General features: G+C 40.5%; 1 non-coding gene across 1 annotated transcript; it reads left to right on the forward strand.

Moving 5' to 3' along the window:
- Positions 1-21,797: 21,797 nt before the first annotated feature.
- On the forward strand, positions 21,798-21,871 carry trnai-aau (transfer RNA isoleucine (anticodon AAU)). Its single transcript has one exon. It is a non-coding gene; the product is annotated as a tRNA-Ile (tRNA).
- The last annotated feature ends 4,817 nt before the right edge of the window (positions 21,872-26,688 follow it).

Consider the following 26,688-nt stretch of genomic DNA (forward strand, 5'->3'; position numbering starts at 1 on the left):
TTTACTAATCTTTCCCCAAATCCAGTAGGAGCTGCCTTTTACATTAACATGCCAGGATACACGCTGACTGGATGTTTAATCTTTCTAATGGGTAAGCTATATTCTTATAGTCAAGAAAGATATTTTTTAATTATTAATCAGTTAAAAGGATTTCTTACTGTAGGCCTATTATAAACAACATGGAGGAAATTAAAATAAAAATACTTGAGTTAGACAGTGGACACAGGTTGCTCATAAATCAAGTAAATGAAACTGGATGGACTGCTTAATTATGTAACAACACAACATTTATGGCGACGAAGATGTTTCACACATATACATTCTTACGTGCTGCTGACCTCGATATCCATATTTCACATTGATACTGTAACACTATAGATGAACCTAAACTTCACATTCTCGTCACGTTGATAAGCTTTTTGAAAGTTTGATCATGATCAAAGATCATGATCTTTGTTTTCTAAGTGTGTTTCCAAATTGCCTTTGACTGCTGTATGCCTAATTGCGGCATTTAGCACCTCATTTCGTCTCTAATTTTTGACATGTACTCTTGACATAAGTCTTGCATAAGTGACGTTACGACAAAGAAGACGAGCTTCCACCAGCTCATGGGAGCACTACACATCCCCAACATTAAGTAACAAAATCCCAGAGACCTTCTGCCTGTACTGGCCAGACTTCAGATCAGAAGGTGAGAGAATACAGTCATGTGTTGTGTGGCTCAGATTGTTCACACAGTTAGTAACAGTCCAAACACTTTAATTATACTGTACAGCATGAGACCTGGAAATGTGTGTATGTGTGTCTTCTCCCCAGGCTGAGCTCCAGCTTTGTAATGTCCATCATCAGAGAGATCTATCAGACTGGCTCTGCTCACTGTGTGTCCAGCTTGTTGAGTTCAGCAGAGAACTGCATCAACCTGAACAGCAGAGAGCTGGACTCTGTCCACTGTGCTGCCCTGCGCTTCATCCTCCAGCACTGCACAGCAGTCTCTCTCAGCCTGCTTTTCACCTCCATACCAAAGGCGGAGTTGGAGAACATTGAGCCACTGCTCTAACATGTCTCCCGTCTCAGGCTTGAACTTTTCTCACAATCAGAATTTTAACACAGAACTGGTCTGTTTAGGGAGTGTTATATAAACGTTTATGTACGTTTATGTGTTTTTCACGAGTTTCCTCAAAAGTCATTTTGTGCCAGCATCATTTAGGTTTTATTGAGACTCCTGTCAGGTAATCAGCAATATCCATGGATATTTACCTAGAATAAAATGACTTTCTGGAGGAAATTGGTAAATTTAAGTGAAATATTTATATTAATCCAAAATTAACTGCCCAGTAAGCCAATGACTCAACACCACACAAACTAGGGAAACATTCTGGAAAAGGGAAAATAATTTTATCATTTGAAACAAAATGTGTGTAAATAGCATTAATGTTAGTAGTTATGTGAGTGTGTTAGTGTTTTGTGACTCTACATGTTGGTGAATGTTGAGTGTGTTCAGCTGCAATAAAGCCATGCTGCTCCAGTTCCTGTCTCTTCTCTGTGTGGGGACTGATATGGCCTGTAGGTCACTGGCGCTGTTTCTGGAACATTCTGAAGGGCTGTCAGAACTGGACCTTAACCACTGTCAGCTCACTAACCACTGCCTGCAGATGCTGTTCGCACACCAGCACAAAGCCCACATCCTGGAGTGAGTGGACAAGCGGGAGGAGGAATGTGTAGAGAGTCTTGATTGTTGAGTGCACAGTGAACACTAACATAGATATAACACATTTTACTCTTTTTCTCACAATTTAACACAAAATCTGGCATGTGACTGAACATAGAAGCTGTGTGTGTTCATTGTAAAGCATTGTATGTTCCTTGAAAGGCTCTATATAAATGTAACTTTGCTCATTCAGTCATATCCTGTGTTCCTTCAAGGACTTATTTTTTTCAAAAGCAAACAGCAAAAAGCTTGATTTTCTTGGTGATTTTATTTGGAAATGACGACCTCTCTCACTGGCTGCCTGGTTCACTGATCACTTCCTGTACTTGGCAAGATGGACCTCTGTGGTCTACAAAATATCCAGACTGCTTGTAGAAACACATGTTCTCATTAAAAAGAGAAATAAGGCATAACAGACTCTTTATGATTTACAGTTTCATGCCTGATAGATAACAAGTCATGTGTACAGGAACTGAAAGAAATGATATTTTGTTTAAAATGTCAGAATGCATAATTATCTGGCCATTAATGACTCAGGTCCACTGACACAAATATACTATTTATTTCTTTGCTTATTCATTCATTTGCTAATTCAGTCATTCGTTTATTCATTCATTCGTTCATTAATTTAATTCATTGATATATAAATCTACAGGTGTTTGTACTACTACGCGGTGATTTAGTAGAGGGAGGTGTGTTTGGGAATCCTGAACAATGTGGTAATTATAATCCATCTAATTTCAGCCTCAGTCACAATGACATCACTGATGTGTCAGCAAAGAGGATCTACGATACTTTCTCCACCAACAACAATATTCACACTGTGAGGTAACTGTGTGTGTGTGTGTTTAGGCATGTAAAATAAGGCTGTATTTATTTGAGTTTAAAATTTCAAATTTAAAAGCCTATTTTGATTTTATAGGCTCTTCAACAACAGAATTACAGGCATACAAATCTTCCTCTCAGACAAGTGCTTTGAAGTCTGGTGATGTTGATGTGTTGTTGGCACTGTAATGATGAGATTTGATTTTTCTAGATTATTGGGACTATCCAAATTATATTTTTGTTTTAAGTGAAAAAATGTAATGATTAAAAAACAAATTTTAGTTATCTTATACATTTTAAGATTACATATAAAAATCAAATACTCAAAATTTATTTATAAAGTACTTTTTAAAATTGTATTTTATTTTATTTTATTTTATTTACAACAGGTGCTATTACAAAGCAGCTTTTCAAATGTCCAAGTCCAAGCCCCCAGTAAGCAAGCCAAGGGTGACAGTGGCAAGGAAAAGCTCCCTAGAGCATGAGGAAGAAACGTCAAGAGGAACCAAGACTCAAAGGGGCCCCATCCTCCTCTGGCTGTTTAAAGAGAGACCTAAATTAAAAAATGAAATAAGCATTTAATGTTTAGACCAACTTTCTGGAGGTTCTAGTCTTGTCCCAATAGTGTGCATGTGTCTGAGACCCAAGTCGCAAGAGAACGTCCATTAAGGGCAACAGAGAGTAGTTGGTTGGGGTGGAGGTGGTGTGGGCTACAACAGGGGACATCAGGGGATGATGTGAGTAGCCAATCTTAGACAAGATGAGGCTGAGTAACATCACGACATCACGGGTAGGTGTACCTCAGCAGAGTCCACTATCAGTCCAGTGTATTAGTGCAATGATGTTTGATTCCTACTCGAAGAACATGTGATATTTCCAACATTCACTTTAGGTATCAATGAAGTTGTGACATCAAGCAAAGGAGGACAGTGAGACATGAGTAGACAAGCACAAGTTGGACTTATTAGGGACAATGAAACAAAACCTGAAGACAAGAAAACAGAAATGAAAGCCTGAGTGAGCTGAACTGAACTGAATCAAACTCCTACCGGTATATGGACCTAGCTCTATAATATAGTTGAAACTGTAAGTTGCTATAGATAAGCGTGTCTGCCGGATGTCTGCTCACATTAAGCAGTGCAGTTGTGCAGTGTGAACATGACATCTGTCTTTTACAGCAAAATCTAATTATTTTATTATTCTTTAAATGTCTTTAAATGTCTTCATGGTCTAGCAACTCATAATGGCATTAGCACTTGAAAGCAAAAAAAAAAACCAAAAAAAAAAACCCAACAGCAAAACAAAAACATCTCAAAACACACTTATTGCATTGAGTTCTGTTTAGATGACTTTTGATTTTATATTAACACATCTACTGTTATCTATTTACCTTTTCCTTTTATCATTATATATGTCATTTTATTTTTTATCCTTTGGGCAATTAGTCTCTTCTCAATGCGTTTTATTTTTTGTGTGCAGAGAGAAGGGGTAAGAAGATGCATATACAGAGGTCTGGACTAGCTGTGCTGTCAAAGGTTAGGGGAAATGAAATAAATAAATGTTCCAAAATGTTTTTTTAAATAGTTTAGTATCCAACATTTTAAATTCTAACATTTATGGTTACCCCCAGCAGTGATCAGTGGTGGCTCAGTGGTTAAGATACTTGACATGTAGTCAGAAGCTTACCAGTTCCAGCCCTACTGCTGCCAAGTTGCCACTGTTGGTTCTCTGAGCAAGGCCCTTAACCCTCAAGACAACAATTCGCTCAGACAACAATGGCCACAAGAGGGAGACAAAGAGCTTCTCTAGTAATCAATGAAAACAGGAATACCCTGTAACTGTATGCTATACTATTCTTTTATTTTATATTTTTCCTTGATGTCCACTTACAATGTTTGCATGGCTTTATGTTCCAAAAATAATCATAATCTATTTCACACAAATATTTTCCAACCTGTTTATCTTGTAGAATTAAATAGGACATGTATTACATTAGGAATAAAGAATTCTGCGCTGCATACACTTAGACATCGGTAATATAACTTGCAGTTATATAACTTCTAGTGAAAATCCTTGAAGCAGTCAACAGTGAGCTCCATTTAACCCTCTGAAGTTAAACAAAGAATTGCAGCTAAATGTGTGAACATTATCACATGTGTCAGTTCATAACAAGTTAAGCTTCATAATAGGTCACGAAGTCAAGAAAATTCATACCTAAGCATTACTTTGTTTGATATGTTTATGGATGTATTTGGGTATAACCAGGTCATTTGCCTGTTTTTATGTATTGATCTTTATTGCTCCAAAAAACTACTCACGTCTTCCAATGTTCTTGATCCCCACTTCTAAGAAATAGTAAATGGACTAATCGTAGTTGTGGATAAGTATAAGACTAAACAGCTGTGAACTAATTCCACACGAGGGGAGTCATCACTGGAAAGGTGTCCTGGTGCGAGGCGTGCAGTGGTCCCTGTCCTGCGAACACAGAGAGACACAGAGGTGAGATACCAGTTAAAAAGGTTTGAGAAAGTACATCCTCCACTGACAAGATTCTGTTGTTTAAATGTAAATGGAACAGGTCTGCTCCTTCTCTCAGCCAATATAGAAACAGCAAACTGCACTACAACAAGTACACAAGGTGTAATGAACTTGCTATGAGAATGATCTCAGTAAGTAACTCAGAAAGGAAAGGAGCTTCTCCTTCCTGTTTTCTTTGTTCTCTTCTTGTTAGTGTTTGTATTTGCTCTTTCAAAACACTCCTGCACTCATTCCTCACACTAAAACATGAACCTGGTGTTGTTTACACAGTGACTTGGTGTGAGGCATCTGATCCATGATTTCCCCCTGGGGTCACAGGTCTCGTTTGTCGCCCTTTTTTTTCTCCTTAAGACAAAAACAAATTAAAATAAGAGCAGAAAAACTGAGCAGAAATAAACAACTATTAAAATTCTAGATGCACTGTGGAATGTTCAGAGAAAAACAAGACACTCCAGTCTCTATTGTATTTAATATGTGGTATTTAACTGTCAATATGGGGACATTACGACAAGGGAGTGGGCTCAGCTGACCTGTCTATGATTTTATTATTATTTTTTTTTTAATCCTAGTCTTTGATTAAGTTAAGGCATTTTTCTTTCAAAGAAAAGAAAAGGAATGGAACATGTGAAACACAAACAGAAAAATAGGTATGCATTTATCTAATAAACTGATGACTACGATTAGGTGAGACAAGTTTTAGGATATAATAATAAGTGTATAATTTCCATCACACTTTTCACCTGAGTCTCCTGTGTTTCTGAATAAAAGAAAGTAATATAACACACGCAGTTATACAATTTCCGAAAGGCATATTATTTAGAAATAAAGAAGAACTTGGTTATTATTTGGTTATTAGGACACATGAGGAAAGAATTTCAGTTGCATTCATTTAGCCAAAGACATCCATGACTGAAACAAGCTTCCTGTCACCACTGACCACCCTCCTAGCGTTCATGTCTCCACGGTTTCCCTGTCTAGTGTCTTTATTTTGATTTACTCCCTTGTTGTGGTTCCATTCCTTCGTTTCGTTTTCTGCACCCCTCATAATTTGCACTTGTGTCTGGTTTAATGCTCATTTGACCATGTTTTTAAGCCCGGTTTTAGTTTAGTCTTGTTGCTATTTATTGTAAGTCCAGCTGCTGTTTGTTAATCGAGGCTTCCGTGCATGTGAATATAAGCCTGAATGTTTATCCTCGCCCCAATGTTATAGCCTGCATCCCTGGTTTGTCTTCGTGCACTTTTCTTTACTTTAGTTTATCATGAATTCTCGGACTCTCCATGTTAATAATTTGACCCTGGACTTTGGATTTGCCCCTAATAAATCTCACTCTTTTCCACACACTGCTCATCGTTACACTTCCCCAACCTACTATATTTACATTAAAACTCCGTCAACAGCAGTCTTTAGCGTTGAGGGTTTTTTTAATCTGTGTAAAATTACATAATTTCTGCTGTTTCAGAAGTGAAGGATTTGCGTGCTCTAAATTTTCATAATTCTCGTATTGCATAAGACATTTATTTCCATTATATGTTTTAGCATTCAGGTGGTCATTTTTCTTTTCAACAGTTATTGGCGTGATCCAATAGATCCAAAGTCAAACGAGTACGCACATCATGTGTTGAACCCATCCATAGTATTTTTCTGCTTATCTAATATGCCAATATTTTCTCGTAACCATCCCACCAAGTACGAAAAACACCCAAACCTAAATGCTTAGTAACTAAAGTAAAGCTTGTGTCAGTGTCTTAATTTATATTCTGCATTAGTTCATCAAATGGTTATTTATTGAGAGTGAGTCTGTATTTTGTATTTGAAAAAAAATAAAACTGTCAGCATTAAGCAGGTTTGTTGTCAGGTTTGAAGGCTGTGGTTGTGCTATTTTTCTGGCCTTTCTGGTCAACTAATTTCTGTACCCAGTCATTCCATCAAGGGAGGTGTGTTGCTATTGAAATGTCTAACTTCCTTCATCTAGGGAATTCATGACATACATTAGAATTACATTTATTATAGCTGCAGGTGGCAAGTAAAGGGTCCAATCATTTTATCACATCTGCACAAGTTGGTTGCTGATGACATCCCATATAAAGTTCACCAGCCTTTGTGGTTGGTTTTGAGGTTTTGTTTCCAGGAATGTTGTATTTTGAAACCAATCTCTCAATTTTCTCTGCTGAATTGCTTTATATAAATATTATTTTTCTGATTCGACATGACTAAGAAATATAGTTCCCCCAGAAGGTCAGTTCACCCCAAATGTACTTGCATTCACAGTATGTTCATATACACCATTGAAGTTTGGTGATAATCTAACACTCTATGGCTAAGTTTTAGCCTATTAATAAAAATCCTGCTCTTGGGGATTGATAGTTAAATACACATATTTTTGATCATTATTTACAAGAAGATCTGCATTTTTTACATTTAAAAGGTATCTCTAGATCAAAAGGTCACTGACTTGTTTGAAAGGTGCATTTGCCCAACTAATTTAGGTATCAAAAATCAGGCTAAAAAAAGATTTACAAAACGTATTGAACTTTTTTTATGAAATAGTCACAAAGTATTGCACTGTATAAACTGCATTTCTCATGCACAATTGGTACACAATGGGATTGACTCATTTTTCTTTTTTTAAATACCTTTTCATATGTCAGAGGGGCTGTTGGCAAAAATGTCCTATAATTGCCATGCTAGCTCAAAGTCCATAAATCAATACTCATGTCAAGTTTCATAAGAATTACTCAAAGAAGTCTTAATTTTTTTTCAGCTGTTTTGAATGAATCAGTACACCTTGGAAGGATTGATAGGTATGTAGGGGCCATATACCATACAAATATCAACATGTTTCAGTCTCATCAATATTTTGATACCAAATTTGTGAAGATTGGAGAAAGGTCCTACGACTAGTGTGTTACAGTTCATCAGCAACATAAAAAGTAGTAGGATATTTAAATTTAAAGTAATTTCTACAAGAATCAACGTTATAGCAGTCCACTGAAGCCAGTTCTATGATTAGCCAATTACTTGAAAAACATTAGCCAATGTTTGAGTCATCCTTAGGAATCCTTCAGCTTGCTTACAGAAGCAGTATGCAAAATTTCATCTTGATCAGAAGAGCAGTCGTTGAGAAACAGTTATTTGCAATATTATAATGCCCCATATTGACAAAACTGCTACATTTGGTAAGCTACCTCAAAGTCAATACTGGTATAAGTCTTTTAAATTTCATGAAATCTGAACATGTCCTTCAGGAGTGACAGCTAGTTAAAGTTAAAGTTAAAGCCTGACCTTTGTACTACTAATTTGTACTACTAATATTAGACTGGAATAGGACAACTGTATTTTTTATGTCAGGTTTTTGTTTAAATAATTATTGAGATTCAGACTCTTGCAAATATTTTGACACCAATTTCACTCAGATTGTGTGAAAATCCTAGGACAGGTTTGAAATTAGCAAAAAGAAATTAAAAAACAAACAAACAAAAAAGTGAAATCTAATGGGCAGAGCCTATCTGAATTCACGAGAAGCCAAGGAAGAATAAAATAAAAAATAAATAATATTATTTCTATATTCACCTCTGTCTTTTCTTTTGAACATCTGCAAATGTTAAATATAGTTTTGTCTGCAGTTCATAAAGGAAAAAGCAAAAATACATTAGAGTCAGAACTTGTTTCTTTGTCACACAGTTTTATTATTTTTTTTGAATTATTGCATTGTCTTTTAGCACACGTTGGCAAATGTGTCCATCCTCCTGTCGATTGTCCTTGGACTTGTCCTCGGCCTCACACAGGCAGGTGAAAAAGGCTGTCACGGAATTGAGGGCCACACCTTTGCCTCTTGTTGTGCTTGGACAGCAGCTGCTGGTGCACCTTCCTCTGTTCCTCCTGCTCCTCAAGTTTGGCCTCCTTATGAATCTGCTCAATGGTCTTGGGCCCGTGGTCAGCTCGCCGCGACACCCAGTTATTCTAGAAAAGCAAAATCAGCAGATGCATACTTTTGCATCACCATGCGCTGGAATGGCAAACACAAACACACAAACACAGGCAGAGTCTCTAACCAGTCGCAGGTCGATGACGTCCTGGAGCAGGAACCGAATGCGTGAGGAACCCCTCCTCTCCTTCACTGTCTTTTTTATATATTTAAAGTAATGATCCATTTTTGGCTGAGAGAGAGAGAGAGAGAGAGAGAGAGAGAGAGAGTGTAAGAGAAACGTCGACAAATTTCAGATATTCTTCACCTTTCGATTCGATCAGGTGTGCTCTCAGCTGAACTCATGTCGCAAGACGTTTATGACTCTTATGTAAACCCTGCTGCCTTGCACGTTGGTCAGTGCTGTAAAGCAGTTCACTGCCACTGTGGGTGTAGCTGTGCTGTCATCAGCTGCGCTTGGCTTTGGGGAATCCAGGGTGCAGCAGCAGGAGGCGGCAAACGTGGAGGAGGCTGTGAGAGCAAAACCTTCTAACAGCTGACCAGTCCTCAATAAAAGCCTTTCATTTTGTCAGCTGTAGTAGGAGCAGAGCTAACAACCACACTAACAACTTCACTAAACAACATGAACTTGGACACTTTCAAAATCATTGCCAAGGCCTAATAATACACTGATATCAGCACAGCATGCTAGTCGCACTATAGATGATGATCCTAATTAGTTGGCTACCCTGTAGTCAGAGTGCAGGCAACAGGCAAGCAACAGAAAACACTGACGGCAAAACTTTTATAAACAACATTTCAACATGCTTGTTTTTTGGTTAAAAGCGTGCATGGAAAAAAAAACAAAATAAAAAAGAACAAGAAACTTGAACACAAATAACTGTCACACTAGTTGGTGACTGAACTGTCAACATCACAACTGCCATTCCTACTAGGGACAAAATTGACAGTCATTATACAATATCCAAAACTTCTTCATCCAGTTTCGATGTGTAAAGTACTTGTTGTGAAAAACGCAACACAGACCAAATCTGGACAAAATCCGCACAGCCGCTGCACTGCACACTAGCACTCATGTACACATGCGCCGTAAACCTTTACATGACATATTAAAGATAAACCGATGCAAGTGCTGAGCATCTGCTGAGAATATTAAATCAACCCAGACCAGGCCCGCGGCCTGCTTACCCTGGCCTTCTCCAAGTCCAGGTCTTTGCCGATGGCTGTGAGGAGGTGGCACAGACGCTCCAGGCTCTCCTCGCTGTGGTTCATGAACAGCTTGACCACACAGTCGTGCATGATGGCCTCTGACAGCATGTGCAGCTTGAACAGCTCCCCGATGAACTTGATGTTACCGATGGACCTCCTGTGGGCCTTGTCCTTCGCCTCCTCCAGATCCTCCTCCAGCCTCTCCCGCTCGCTGGCCTTGCGAGGAGTAACCAGAACAAAGACAAAAGCAAGAAACAGCGCGTTTGGACCCGATAACGACCTGGCCGCCTCCCAGCACTGCTGCCGATTTCAGTCCCCTTTCTCCTGATCTGTGGGTTGGTGAGTCGGGTAAACTAGACAGGAGTGCTGCTTACTGAAGTGGCCGCTTCCAGCTGGTGCCGCAGCTTCCCCAAAACATCATCGTTGACCTTGTCCTTCTCAAACTCCTTCTGACAGCGGTTCAGCAGCAGCTTTTGGAAACCCACAGTGCTGGTGGGCTTGTCTGCCATGGGCACTTTTAACTACACAGGAAAGACATGTAGGAGAAACACTTGGGTATAAGACAGTGTTGAGAGTTCTGTTACTAAATAGAAGCTGATTAAAGCTCCATGTCAGTTTAGAGTGGTTCAAACAGAGTTCACTTCTGTGTGGCATTTGCCTTTGTATGGAACTTCAGCAGCAATGTATGGGAACATGTTACTCACCATAGCCAGGCAGCTGCACATATTGCCATAGACCATAGAGAAGCTGGGCTCATCGATGGCTTTTTCAAAAACCAGATCAACCACGCCTTTGAGGCGCTCCTCCGTGTCGATGGTGAGGTCCATCACCTGCTTCATCAGCTGGTTAAACATCTGCGGTGTCAGTTTGTTCAGGATACTGCGCACCTTCTGGAAAAGCTCCTGGAGAGGAAAACAGACTACCGACTAAGCTTTCCATTACAAAGATCCCAATCTTTTGTTAAATTCAGCAGTTCTTCCACATAATGACTAACTCCTCACTTTCACCAAATATTTACTCTGCCATTTGGAACTTCGTCATGAACAAAAATCACTCAACTTTGCTATATAGACCGATAAAGGCATCATACATCAATCACACTTTCCGAGAAGTGTAGCACTGGCAGCAAACAGTTTATCAAATCTTATCAACTAAAACCCCTCATGTGCTCCAAATTCAAATTAAAAGAAAACCCATTAGAACCAGCTACAAGAATTTAAGATTTAATCAACATATAACTCCTACAAAAATATATATATATATATATATATACATAATAACCAAATCTGATCCAATAATAACCCTACCGACCAGACAATGCAATGAAGATCTGTCAATCTCTCCAAATGCTGAATTGCACACAAATTTGCAAGAATATTTTTAACACAACCATTGGGTGTTAACCTATAATATATACAAGATCATCCACAGAATACACTACAATATCTACAATACTCTCTCACCAAAATCAACACCACAATCAACACAAGGAACAACAAGCACACAATATCTGGTCCTCAGTATCATCACACCCCCTATTTACACTAGAAACCCATGTCCCCCTGCATAGCTACATTCGTGCACACTCCCCGCACACCCACCCAATTAAACAACGACTCTATAATTTAAATATCCAATTCTTGAAGAGCATATCGCAAATAAAATTAAGTAGCTTTCAAGCCAACCATAACAGGCTGTGACTCTGAAATCTGAAAACAGGGCATGGCGGAGTGAGGTGCTGACCTGAGTTTTCTGGGTCTCGGGGTTCTGGGTGTTCTCCCTTTTCATGCCAGGCTTCCAGGCATTCTCGGCCTTCTTCAGCTGCACCTCGTCGTTCATGGACACGTTGGTGATGATCTTGCGGGGAGGCAGCCGTCTCGGGCCTACACTGAGCAGCTGAAGCAACAAATGGGTGCTCTTTATTATGGGCGGTAACATTGTCACAAAGACCTCGGTCACAAAAGATGACCAGGCGCTCATTTATTTGTGACAGAAGAGAAGGGATGAGCGGAGAGACCCACCGGTGCACCCCTGCCTCCAGGAATTGCCCTGCTGAAGTCTGCAGAGGCTGGGTTGAAGCCTGGGTCTCTGGCGATAAGGCGAGGGCCCACCTGCTGCAGGGGCAGCTTGTTTTGTTTGATCTAGAAAAGAACAGAGTCAAGTCGAAGTCCATCAGCCCCTCTCCATGGAATGGTTTTAAAGCTCCCCTAAGGCCAATGTTTTAGCAGGCTTACCTTGTCCAGTACCACATCAGAGATGGGAGGAAGCCCCTCTGGCTTCTGCATGCAGGCAGGCATGAACTGGAAGGCCAACAGGAAGTCTCTATCATACTGCCTCTTCCCATCCTTCAGCTCTGGCTCTGCATGCAGAGAGGGGTACAGTGAGCACCTGGAGAGAGGAATCACCTCTCTGTCAGGACACTGGGCCTGCCCCACAGGAGTGTCCTCTTTTGGCTTCTTCCAGGTGTTGGATAAACTAATAGCTGTAAAACATAACAAATCGGTCTGGTGTCTTTTTAGTGTCCTAACATAGCATGTCATGCATGTGGTTATTTACCTTGACTCAAGCTTTGCCTAAGCTTGGACTGTAAGATGGACTCCACTTTATCCTCCAGCAAGACCTCTGGCTCCTTCCCAGTCTCTTTCAGCTCTGCCCCAGTGGAGGCTCCACAGGCCTGGACTGCCTCTATAACAGCCTGGCCTGGGAGAGTGAGGCCTGAAGGAGCAGCAGTGCTGGAAGGCAACGAGGGCGTCAGCGTGCCTGAGGCAACCGCCTCTCCGGCTGCTGGACTTGCAGCCTTCGCCGGACAGTGGGCCTCCAGGGCCAGGCCGACATTGACATTCCCCTGCTCTGCTACCTGGCTGTTCAGCTGCTGGGATTTGAGGTAGAAAATGCGAGGATAATGAGGGTGTGGACATAAAAACTAGCAAAAGACGGAAAAGATGGAGAGAGAGAGATAGAGAGAGAGAGAGAAAGAGAGAGAGAGAGAGAGAGATACTGCACACACATGCAGAAGAAGGGGAATGGCAATGAGGGTGGGGGGGTGAGCACAGCACAGCACAGCACAGCATAATTAGAGAAGTGAGTAGAGAAAGAGGCAAAGAGAGAGAGAGATGAAATGAGAAAGCACAAGAGGGCAAAAGATCCAGCCGCAAAGGCACAAAATGTGTGTGTGTGTGGAGGTGGGGGGGGGGGGTGAAGACACAAAGACAGCAAGAGATAGCAGACAAGCATGGGGTGCTTAAATAAATGGGCAGGAGAAATAGAGAAAGAGAGGAAAGAGGAACACTGTTAACATTTAGGGAAAGAGGACACAAAGTAAGTGCAACGGCGCAGTAGTGAGTGTTCCCTTTACAGAGAAGCCTTTCCTCAGAGGAGCTGAGGTGCTCAGGGTTTGGCTGAATCCTTCTTACAGGGCCTTTACGTGGGCTGTCTGTGTAGAGGGAACACGAGGGAAGATCAGGAGGATTCGAGTGGCTGTGAGGGAGAACTAAGATGGAGGCAGACGAAAGAATAGGCACGGCAAGTCGGAACATCAAAACACATCTGAGAAGCCTTCTTAAATCAGAACAGCCACAATCACACAAGCTACTGGAACCAGTCAAATATGACGGAGGAGGGTCAACGGTGTGACCGAATCACTGAAGAAGGAAGAGAGAATGGCCGGAAATCAAACTACACCATCAGATTTTGTTGCTGATTGTATGATGCTTTTAATAGGACAAGAGAATGAAAGCCAGCCAAACAACCAAACAATCAGCTCAGAGCTTATTATGAGGGAGGACTAGATGAGAGAGTACTTTAACCTGTGGAGTGGATCACGCGAAGCAGCGGCCTGCAGCCGATCAGGGGCTCGGGCTGCGGGACTGAATGGCTTACCTGTGGAGCAGTAGGGGTAGTGCAGGGACGTCCCACTGGTGGGCTTGTGTTCTGGCTAATGCCTACTCCTGACATGATCTCCTCTGTGATATCCTTGCCATCCTGGTTAGGGTCTCGGATACGGATCTTAGCGAACAGCAAGTTATTTGCATCTATTAAGTCAATCCACAATTAAATTAATTTCACCTCTGAGGCAGGGGGAATACTCACTGTTTTCTTTACCCTCTTAGTGGGTGGAGGCTGCTGAGTTGTATGCAATATTATGGATGGAGATTTGGTGTATATGGTCTGGCCAGGATAGTATGAAGGCCCTGCCACTAGTGGTGACCAAAAAAAAGCACTGGTTTCAGTTAGAGAGCAAACGAAAAAGCAGTTTCAGCCAGCGGGAATACCCAGAAGAAAGGTCTCTTTATCGGTGAGAGCACGTGTGTGGGTTTCCCAGGTGGGGGTAGAGAAAGGGAAGTCCAAACTCACCATATGCTAGTGGGCAGTCTGCAGGAAAGAGCCCAGGGTAGAATGTACTGGGTCCTGTGGGCTGGACGGAGTACTGCTGGGGATGTCCCACGTAGGGAAGGCCACTGTGGTGATACTGAGAATGAAACAGAACAGCAGAAGTAAAGGGCCTAGCACCAGACATGGCCATTCATATAGGACACTCCTAAAAGAGATATTCGAAGCAGTAAACAAACAAAAAATACAAAAACATTTAGTTTTTACACTGAAAAAAACTAAACTAGAATTTCTCATTTCTGCTTCCAAGATAAAACATATTTCTATCTACACATTTTAGGAGCGGTTTATTTATTGCTGGCCAACCTGTTTATAGACAGATTTTCAACCCATTTGCTACACTGTGTACATATTTGCACAGGCGCTTTTCTCTGCTCTGGGTACCTGAGGCACGTAGTACTGGAGTACGTAGTACTGGGCGGTCTGGGATGAGGTGAAGGGCATGGGTGTCAGGAACATCATGATGGGCTGGCTGGACACGGGTCGAAAGGAAGCGCTGTTACTTGGAATGGCAGGCTGGGCTGTCTGCATCTGAGGGATCTGGAAAAGCTGGGAGAGGAGAGGAGTGGAGAGTGAGGGTCACAGAGCAGCGTGGCGTATGCCGCAGCAGCCGGCTCAGACGCTCGGAGTGAAGACTTTAGTCAAGAGTTGAGTCGTGGACTCTACAGCAGTTGTACTGGGAATTTTGAGGAGATATATACATAAAAAAAAAAGTTTAACATTTTCAAGGGATTTTGAATGTCCTGTTATGCTAGGCATGCAAGATACAAAAAGAAAAATCTTTCAAGAGTCTGTTTCACATGCATGGCACTAATACAAGGGTGAATGAACTAGCATGAAAAATTAAACAATTACAATGATGGATGCAGCTAATTAGCCATGATTGCAGGAGAGGGGATATATATGTAAAAGACAACTAATCTTGAATGTAAATTTGTACCGATAACCTGAGTCTATCAAAGCCAATGCTGACAAAATATGACATGAGCTAGAATTCAGAATGTGACAAACCCCCATCCCAGTTGGCTTTGATGCTCAGAATGGGAACATAGTGAGGGAATTCCTTCTACATGAGAAACAGTAAAATGAGCCTAAGAGGTGATTCTCACATACTGTCTCCCACCGAGCTGTTGCCATCTTAACATTTTCTGGACATAAAATCCTCCCTCCAGCAGTTATGCAGGCAGGCAGAAATGAACCTTTGTATGGGCTCCTGGGTAATGGAGCAGCCATACCATGTCCAAAACAGATTATTAAAAAGCACTGGAGTCCAAAGGAAATAAAAAGAAACAGACTAAAAAAGACTAAACATAAAAGACTAAACATAGGTGCTGGCATCCTCCGAACTGGGGAGCAGAGTGGAGCGCAGGTGCACCACTGAGCTACTGGAATGTCTTTCAATGCATTTTTTGAAGACTGCAAAATTACCTGAATGGATCTCAATCCTCCCTTGAATATTGAAGCAGGAACGAGAGAGAAGCTAGTGGAAGAACGCACTAATGGGTGTAGAGGGTCAGAGAGACTGTAACACGCTCAGATACACTGGCACACACAATTTAAACAAATCTTTAAACAAATTTAAACCAAACCAAGTTTTGTTTTTTTTTAAATGACGGAATTGAACACTGTTGTTACAGTGGAATTGTGAGGTCAGAGGCAGAGCAAATGTGTTCCACTAACCTTCCTGGCCCTTTAAGTGCACTACTGCAGATAGACTGAAAACAAATTTCACCTAAATAAAATCACACTGTAACACTGAAAACATAAACACAGACAAGCACTGTGTTTGTGAGGCGCACTTCATACTGAATGAATACAAGTGTAAATTTACTGTCTTGTGCAGTTTAATATAACAAGTTCATGGTTCATTGCAGGTGGAGCCACCGTCCTTGTTGATTGAAAACCTTAAGAAGCAGAAGCAACAGTCCTATTCCAAGCTAGAGAAGAAAGGCACAGGACTCTCACACAGCAGACTCTGAAATGGAGGCTCTCTCACATTAAGGCTTGACTTTTTACCTCCAGACATTCTTGTGTGGTTCCTAGATTTTTCCCACATTCCATTCATTTTCTCAAGTACACTTTAAATAGAAAATAAAGATATAGATGCAGTAATTCATTGAAGAGAATAGCCGGTGCCATCTTTATTCTGAGCTCAATGTTGCATACAGACGAGGCATTGTCCACAGAATGTCTAACAGTCTCAGGTGGGTTCGATCTTTATATATTTTCATCAAGTTACAAAACCATTTTTTATTAAAATTGTATCTTTAGGTGGTATCCTGGCCTCAATCCCAGACTTGCCACAGAGGCCATATTTGGTCATTCTCACATCCTGCTTACTTCCAAAGCCTAATTTGGTCTTTTACAATTCCTGCCATCATATTATTACATTAATAATTTCATTTTATTACCTCACTTGAGTACACCTCTAGCTGGATATTGAACCATTTGGTTGTAATCCTAAATGAATCATGAATGATACAATCAAAGGATCACTGCTTGAAGCCAAGCAAAAAAGTTTGATTTTTCACATTCACAGACATGAAGAACCAGCAGGACGAATCAAGACTCATGTGAACTGTGTGGGAAAGTAGACTTTGCACATACTGTAGAACAAAACCGCTTTGATGAAGTTGTAAGCAAAGAGCTATTAAGAACATAAGCCTGTGTAAATCCTGATAAGCAATTGTAGTTCAGAAGTGTTTGAATATGTGTATTGTTTGTTTGTATTTTCACAGGCCAAAAACAAGTACTGATTAGCAAGATTTACTACCTCCCAGTACACCATTTCTTTTTACTGCCTGAGTAGATGTTGATGGAAGTCAAAAGGCCAACAGAAGCAACAGCCATCTGGTGGTTGCTTCCAGACTACCAGATCAGCTTGATATTCTCTATTGCCTCTCTCTGGCAGAATACCCACCAGGTCATTCCACATTTGCATAGTGTTGGTGATGCTCTTTGCTTTGGCTTCAGTGTCACTTTGGTGGGCTTCTTTGGGTGGGATGATTCCCCTGCTGAGAGTGTGCGGGCTGTTGTGGAGAGAGGATGTGTCTCCAGAGTCACATCCAGACCCACATATGGCCACCGCAACTAGAAAAGCACAGGTGAGGAAGGTAAGGCTTCTGAGAGCTACCAGCCAAGCAGGTGTGGACAGAAAAGAGGTGCTCTGTAGCAAAGAGAAAGGAAACTGATTGCTTGGTATGTAAAAGGAGAGAAACCTGGAAGCTGGTGTGGATAGTATGAAACCCACCAAAAATGAAAACAACAGCTTCATTTGGAAAGAAAACAAAACAAAAAAACCCAAAAAAACCCCACAAAATGCAGCAAGAGAGAACAGGTCTTTGCTTATCTTAGATAAATCAATGTTTGAAATAATTAATGCTTTAAAAAGCATGGTAGCCAGGAACAAAAAAGTAACCAAAAGTATTCAAGTATCCATTTTTTTATATAAATTTTCATCTCTGACAAGGAAGATGTGGAGGGGAACCTGGGAGGCTGTTGGACAGGGTAATGAACTGGATTGCAGGCTCAAACACTGTATGCACTTATATGCACTTTAAGGACAGTGTTCACTACCAGTTCCGTGTACGCCTTTTTTTCTATCGTCACTTTGTATCAACTGGGAAGGAGCAACTGTCATTCACACCCAACAGGAATGCAGCTAGATGTGATCTTGAGAATTCTTGGCTATAGAATCGCCTTGGCTATAGAAGACCTCACCTTAATGAATGCTTTGTCTGCATCTTGGCTGCATCTGAGCTGGTGGTTGAAAAGCAGGGCCCGCAGCTGTCGGTTCTGGTGCTGGATGTCATACTGCTTAGCTGTCTGACAGGCACGCACAACTCGTAGGTCTGTTCAAGGTAGCACTTGTACACCTCAATTTCCATCGTAATTGTCCTGTACAACCATTAAAAATTTGACAGAAGTTAAAAAACAGCAGAACGGTTTGTTACAACTGGAAAAAAATAAATAAGAAAATATTGTTTGTTGATGTACATGAAAGTCAGAGAGCCATGAGGATAAGCCCTCTTGTCCAAAGTTCTGATCAGCAGTTATGACCTCCTAACACTGCAATCAAAATGCACGGGCAAAAGATGCATTACTGAAAAAACACTCTGCACATCTGGATTTCATGTCACCACAGTCAAAGTTGAAGGCTTTGTTCGGTGAAAAGAAAACAAATGCATCAAAGTTGACGTTATACTCAGTAAGAACTCAGTACAGTAAGAAACTGCAAAATACTCAGAAAACTCTGTGCATGAGTCAGTGGCTCAATAGTCCAACTAAAATCAGCCAGGACCACAGTTTAGTTGGGTTAAACATGAGTCAACTAAATCCTTAGTCAGAGAATTATATTCTGTCTTTGCTGCTTACATGATCAGCTTCTTTCAAATAGCCATGTAAACTTAGTTATTTAGGAATAATATCAAACTACATGTGGGCCATCAGATCCTGTTTGCCCGTGAAGACCCACTCACAATCTTTGCCCAAGTCCAGCACTGGACATGCATTACCTTGCAGTTTCACAGCTCTGGCACTGCAATAAACCCTGCATACGTCTTAACTAAGAAGGCAACAGTTCAAATGGAAAACCTACTTCCTCTCTGGGAGTGAAGGAAGCCAGCTGCTTGATCTTCAGTGTCTGGTTGAGTCTTGGATGCATCAAGCACAGGGACACCAGCTGATACCCCATGGTTGAGGTGCTCCATATATTGTGCAAGGATCGGTTCGTTATAATCACCATTCTGCATTTTTTAACAGCAGCAACAGCATAAAATGGTTCAGTTAAGGGTGCATCATTGGAAGGCTTTCACTAAAATATGTCCTCACCATGTCTCAAATACAGCAATACCTCTTAGAAGCCATTGTACTGCACACAGAATGGACAGTCCCAGCAGTTTCTGTTCCCATATGGAACCTCAGTGTTTTGATTACAGAACCAGCAATTCACAATGACATGAACTGGTTTCTTCCCATTGAATAGGGAGTTTATATATATAACTGAATTTGATCAAACTGTAGCAATGATTGTGAGCAAGGAGCTTTCATTCTACAGCCTAAAAATGAAAGTGGCAAATAAATGTATGTTACAAATAAACCAAACTTGAAACGTTATATGAATAGCTTCATGTTGAATATACACAGTTAATCACTCATTAAAAACTACATTCTATTAATACAGAATGTTTATGAAAGTTAATTTAATCTAACAATAAATGAACAGTCGAATATTGTAGTTCAAACAGTCCAATAGCTGTAGTAATGGCTTAATTCATTTTGCTTATTTAGAGAGAACGATACATTTGAAAACCCACAGGTTTGTGAATTTGGGTCTCTAAATCATACAAAAGTAGGTTTTCTATTGCTGAACAGTTAGCTAGCTAACAAACTACCAGCACCTAAACGATCAAAGTTGAAAGCTGAACAATGAAATGGTTCCACAAGGAATGGTTTATAGCCCCGAGTTTGACACTTGCTGACCTCAACTGTTAGCTAGCTAACTAGCGTATCGCTGTGATAAAGCGATACAATCTTTAGCAATGAGGACATGAATAAAGTATCCTTTACAATTTTCACAATATTGTGAAATTTAATTTGCTGGCATTGGAGGTTATTAAATATTCACAATATCAATAATAATTCCTTGGCTCACAGAATCAGACATTACATTTTTGCTGTTATGGCAGCTGTTATAAAGATCATATTTATACAGAACCCTGTTCAGTTAGTGCTAGTATTGAGGAACCATTGCATAACTAATAGCGGTACAGAGACAGAAACATCATGTGTTCAGATGAATAACTGGATGTGTGTGAGACAGTCTGTGAGAGGTTTGCATTTGTGTGTTGCATGACTATGAGTGGGAAAACCATATAAAGGTAAAAACATTACATCTGCAACAAGGATCTCTTCTATTTGAAGGAAAGGTTTAAGTTAGACACAGTCTCAACAGAGTAAGTTAAATCTGTCTGTGTTAAGACCAGTTGACATATCAGTGGTTTATCACTGATTATGTCTGCCACTGAGATACCACAAATTAAGCTTTCCAGATTCCAAGACATACAGTTGTGCAGTGTGAGCCATACATCAATTTGAAAACTTCCAAAGTCACGTAATGTGTGCATGGCATAAGCGTATTAGCAGGCCCCGAAAACATTTGCTATCAGAAAGGATTTCATCATAGAAAAAAACTACAAATTCTAGACTTGAGAATGTGAGCATCAATCCCACTAACACTCACATACTAAAAGAGCACTCTACCACTTGACCTAGTTCTCCTAGAGTGGGACTTGTTTGCAGATCGGACAAAAGCTGAAGACACAGTGGAATGGCAATTCTCTAGGAGATCATACCAAATCCTGCATCCACCCTAAATATTTCATCTAGCTGTGAAGTCAAAAAAGCTTATTCCTGAAATGACAGGAATAGTTCTTGCAGATTCTGATATGCTATGCAAACACTATAAAATGTGAGCTATGTTAGATCTGGCAGCCATTGGCTCTAACTGTCTCTTATTATTGAGTTAAGTAATGCTTACAGAATAACTTTCTATGGCTTCAAATACTTCCAAGAATTAAACCTTGCAGAGCTCTGTAGCTAGACACATTGTCTCTGTAGGTTTGACATGTTCATTTGACAAACTAGCTAAAATAGCATCTTTTGGTTTGAATAAATTGCCCCTTAGACCCAGACAAAAAATTGCTCAAAATCTTTCTGCTTATTCATGCAGCAATGACACAGATTTCCAAAGAAAGAGGACGTATGGTTAAAGCTAGAAAAAAATGCCTACTCTGTGCTCAGGCAGAAAATCTGATATTTTAAATATGTCCCTAAAAGGTTTATATTCCTTGGCTCACAGAATCAGACATTACATTTTTGTTGTTATGGCAGATTTCATGGTGTAATAGACAGCACTATGTAACTCGCAGCAATAAAGCTCAGTGGACTTTGCAATTGATGATTTCGTCACTGTGTACAACTGCACTGAATTGCTCTTTAACAAAAGCTTCTCCACATTTGCTTTTGAAGTTTAATTCAAAAGTTGGCTGCAGAATAACCATTTGTCAGAGGGAACAATAAGTGTCAACTTTCACCTATGCTCGGTCGAAAAAGTGGCCGTAATCTCGTTGACACCAAGTCTACAATTTCATGGAAAGGTTCCCTTCAGTGCTGCACCAAAAAGTGCAAAATGAACAGAGAAAGGCCGATTAGCTCAGCTGGTCAGAGCGTGGTGCTAATAACGCCAAGGTCATGGGTTCAATCCCCATATGGGCCATGTGGGTTTTGTCTGATGAATGACCCCTTGTCAACAAACCACCTGTTGCAAACAGGGCACCTCTTTGAACTTGTGTTGCTTATAACATTGCTTGTAATTCACAATCTGCTAAGACATGTTCCAAGTACATGAGAGTGTGTTCTTGATTACAAAACTTTACCCATGGTTTTGTGCTTGTTTCTCTGCATTGTTCTTGGACAATGCAGAGAAAAGTATGAAATCAGAGGGACTCTGGCATTAGTGTAAGGCTCTCGATCGCTGTGTGAATAGGTCAAAGAAGTCATTCCAGAGGCATGCAGACAACCTGCATCCTCCCCATCAAATTATAGCCAGTTAGGTGTCTGGCAGTGCCAGGGAGTTCAAATCCTTTAGTCTGAAATGTGTTGGGATATGATTATGCCTGCCACTGAGGTCTGACAGCTCCACAGTTGCCTTGTGAAAAGAATACAGTATAGACCGGCACCCACATACATTACTGTACACATCAGAGATCAGCGCAGGAATATCAGTTTGTAAACCCGCCAAATCTGCCCCCACAGGCTCCCTGAGTTCTACTAATCGCTCCAACACATTGTTTCAACCTCAGTTTCTTTTTTTTTGAAGCACATGAGGCAGCTTCAGCTATTTCCACAGGCAATCATATTAGATGTGCCATCAGTAACCAGACATGTGACTTTATTTTATTCCCCATTCTTCCATAAGAGAGGATTTCACACAGGCCAAATTTTCAGCCGTATGCGCCTGCAGGAATTTCACAACACCAAGTAGTGTAGACTTCAGAAATGTGTTGTCATCTATAAAATGGCAGGTCACAGCCAAGAAGGCATCCACATTAAGAGATGTCCACATATCTGCTGACAAACTCATTGCAGGAATTTTCTGGACCTCAGCTTTGGCCTTCTCTTTCTCTTATTGACATTTGGCCTCAACCATGGCCTTTACAGTCTAAAGGGAAGGAAGAAAATAATTATATATATTTTTAATACTACTCTCATAATGTATCCATGTCACCACACATACCTTCCTAGTTAGGAGAATATAAGTTGAATCCAATTTTGCTACCAAGTCCCTGAAGCTTTTATCCTCAACTAAGCTAAATGGCTGTGTGTCTCTAACTATCATGGGGACCAAAGCCTCATCCAGCTCTTCCTTTCTGGTCACTGCTTTGTAAAGATTAGATTATACTTTGTCACCAAAAAATATAGTACTCACCAATGAAATTCACTTTATAATCCAATCCAAACTGCAAATATATATATATATATATATTTATGTATATAGAGTATATACACATTTTATATACATGTGCATAATAACGTTAACACCTTGTGACAACTGATAAATAAGCCAAATGACATTGGCAAGGGTGACAGTAGGAAAAACTCACTGGAATGGTGGAAGGGACTTGGAAGGTGTCAGACTCAAAAGGGAACTCATCCTCCTTCGGTTAACCCTGGATAAACCTGGCCAGAGATGAGTTGGGTAGAGGATGGCTGACAAATTGTAAGCATGAAAGATACACTACAGCATTCCTACACAAAGACATCATAGGAGATAGAAACAGAGCACAGTTCACCTGAATAGAACACCTGGGTAGAAATACAGTAACTCATTATTATAACAGTACAAAGAAATGAAATGTGGATCATCCAGGTGAGGTTCATCTGCTAATCTGCACATAAATATTGTTTGTGACAGTGCAGAATGTTGCAGGTAAATGGAGGGCAAGGTGCTGTCATTTTAAGCATTTTAAGGCAGGTCCAGGAAGGAGAAACCCCAGCAGGTAGGAAGAGTTAGTGGGGAGCACAGATAGCGCAGCACTCCAGAATCATGTACTGGAGCATGGTGTGTCCACTGGGGGGAGGTGGGGTGGTTGGAAGAGCATAAAAGACTGTTGTTACTGCAAAGATTCATTTAGACCTTTCATTTGGACTGTTATTCTTTTTGTAGGGGGCGGGGGGGCATGTATTTAATGAAATAATAACGAAAAATTAATAGATTAATTCATACCAACTCAAATTTGCTGGTAAAGAAATAATTTGTAAGGTAAAAGTTATTTTAAGAGTGATGTTAATGAATTTTTTAAAATGTTAATTATAATTTCATTAGAATAATTCTAACATCTACGGGATGATCTGAGGGTTAAAGAAAAAAGAGGTGGACCTTATGGGCAATAATGCAAAAGTCATTATTGTAGTACAAGACCCTTTGTTCTAGCTAAGTGATCTGCTGCATCTCAGTTTGAGTCATGTAGAATTCTAAAGACAGAAAGTCTTTATTCTGGCATAAAATAAAACTGAAGGGGGAAACATACTTTGAGTTAGTACCAGTAGTTATTGATTGTACACAAAGTCCAGTATACATCCAAATGTAATCAAGAGATATCTGTTGGTAGCTGAACATCTCCAACTCGTACAATGCAATGTTTCTTCGTGTCAAATGAACTTAACAATTCAAACATTCATAACTGGCCGTGTTTCTTGCCAACATACTGGTGTTTGGACCTATGGGATTACATGTCTGTTGCCTTCAATAGCTTAGTTGGTAGAGTGGAGGACTGTAGAATTTAAAACTGTTATCCTTAGTCTGTCAGTTAAAATCTGACTCAAAGGAAGTTTGTTTTTTCACATACAAGCTTCTTTTTTAATTGAGCAAAAAGAGCGTGCCCTGACCAGGAATCAAGCCCAAGTCGCAGTGGTGAAAGTGTTGAATCCTAGCCACTCACCCACCAGCAATAAAGCTCAGATGCTTGACAAACATTTTTCAAATTCTGTATTCCTAGTATACTGACGATGTTTGTATGCATACTAGACTTGGTATGCATGAGCATTAGGAGGTCATAAAGAGAGGTATTCATATTTCTTTTTAATCCACATAAAAATTAAGTTTGAAAGAGAATCCTAGCCACTAGCTCACCAGGGATAAAGGTGACAGTTTCCTCTGACATGAACATGACCTACATTCATTGGTAACATTTTGAACGAAACCAGGCAAAAGTATTTAGTCACTAGCTGAAATAGCTCAGCTGGGTGAGTGTTAGATTGAATATCAAAAGACTCCTAGTTCAGTCCTGGGTTTTGGTAGCTGTGCAAGACCAAGCTCCTTATCAAATTGTCCTCTTTTTAAGAATATTTCATAAACTTTTACATTCCTTTCTAAAAACGAATAAGACATTATTGTTTTTACGCTATTGTTAGAAGTCATAGTGTAATAGTGCTCTAGACTTTGAATTCAGTGATCCTACTTAAACTTTAGTGGAATTTGCACTTCCTTATGATATGTTTCCTCACTGCACAGAGAGCCATTTGAACATTGGCTTCTGTATAAACCCTTTTGAAATGTTTTTCATTAGTTGTCTACTGGCCAAACAACTGGACAAAGGAAGGGTAGGCGTCAGCTTGCATGTATGCTTGTGTTGGTATCCTGGTTCACACACTCCCTGTGTTTTCATGGAATGGGGCCTACCTCAGCTTCCTTTGGCTCATGGATGGGCTTTGTCCTACCAAAAAAGGTGATGCAAATAAGTCATCTGCTTACTAAAGTTCTTGAAAATCACACTCTGCGAAGAGGCATTGCATAATGCAAAAAAACCTTCAGAAACAATACACTCTAATGACAGCAACCAACATACCTAATACAGGAGTGACCTCAGGGGTGACCTCATCCAAAGGCCACAACAGGAACAACAGGCTTAAGAAGGGACACATGAAATGACCTCAAAACACAAAAGTGAGCAGGTAAGATGAGTTGATATGTGACTTCATTAATGTGCTTGGTAATTTCATATGGACCGATATACTTGGGACCTAACCTGCGACATGACCCCGGCTTGCGGAAGTCCTGTGTAGAGAGCCACACTCTGTCACCAGGTTGGTATATCGGGTTCTCCCCTCTGTGCCTGTCCGCAATTTCCTTATACATTCAGAGAGCTCATACAATACACTGATCTGTTTCCTCCCATACCCTTTCGCTCCGCTGCATCCACTCATCCACAGCGGGGAAACCAGCTGATATGGAAGTCCATGGGACATTTGAGGTTGATAACCTAAAATACAATAAAAAGGAGTCAAGCCAGTGGATGAACTAGTAAGTGAATTTTGGGCCATTTCTGCCAATAAGAGGAACTTGGACCGGTCTGATGGATTGTTCATATAAAAACAATGTAGGAATTGGCCATTTGACTGTGGATGTAAAACTAATAGCTACCCCGATGTGTTCAATATAGGAAGCCCAAACTCGAGATGTGAATTGACGTCCCCAATATGATATTATGTCCTCTGGGATGCCAAATATACGGAACACCTGGTTAAACAAGGCTTCCACAGTTTGGCAGGCTGTAGGCATACTCGGAAACACAATGAACCACACACCCCTGGAGAATCCATCAACTACAGTGAGGACAGAGAGGTCAGTAACGCAATCTAAGGTGATGTGAGACCAAGGACTTTCTGGTACGGGAAGAAGCATGAGCTTTCCTGTGGGTAGGGTCTTAGACATCTTGCTTTGACTGCAAATTGAACATGAAGAAACATACTTATAAATATCGCTTGTCATAGCCCTGAACCAGCGAAGAATGAGCCCACTTCAACAGATGGTCACAGCACAAGGTAGGTAATGTTTTCCCGACAGACATTCCATTGGGATGACTGTGTCTTGTATGGCTTGTTTATTCCATCATCTATTTTATATACACTTGTCTATTTAATCATCTATTGTAACTTGGACTTGTCGTATCGTTGTGAAAGTACAGCTCCTACCACGATGTTAGCAGCATCAGCTTCCACGACAAATGGAATGGAAGGATCAGGATGTCGACG

Source organism: Electrophorus electricus, unplaced genomic scaffold (genome assembly GCF_041902795.1).
Source record: "Electrophorus electricus isolate QZ-2024a unplaced genomic scaffold, ASM4190279v1 Scaffold54, whole genome shotgun sequence".
Classification (NCBI taxonomy): Eukaryota; Metazoa; Chordata; class Actinopteri; order Gymnotiformes; family Gymnotidae; genus Electrophorus; species Electrophorus electricus.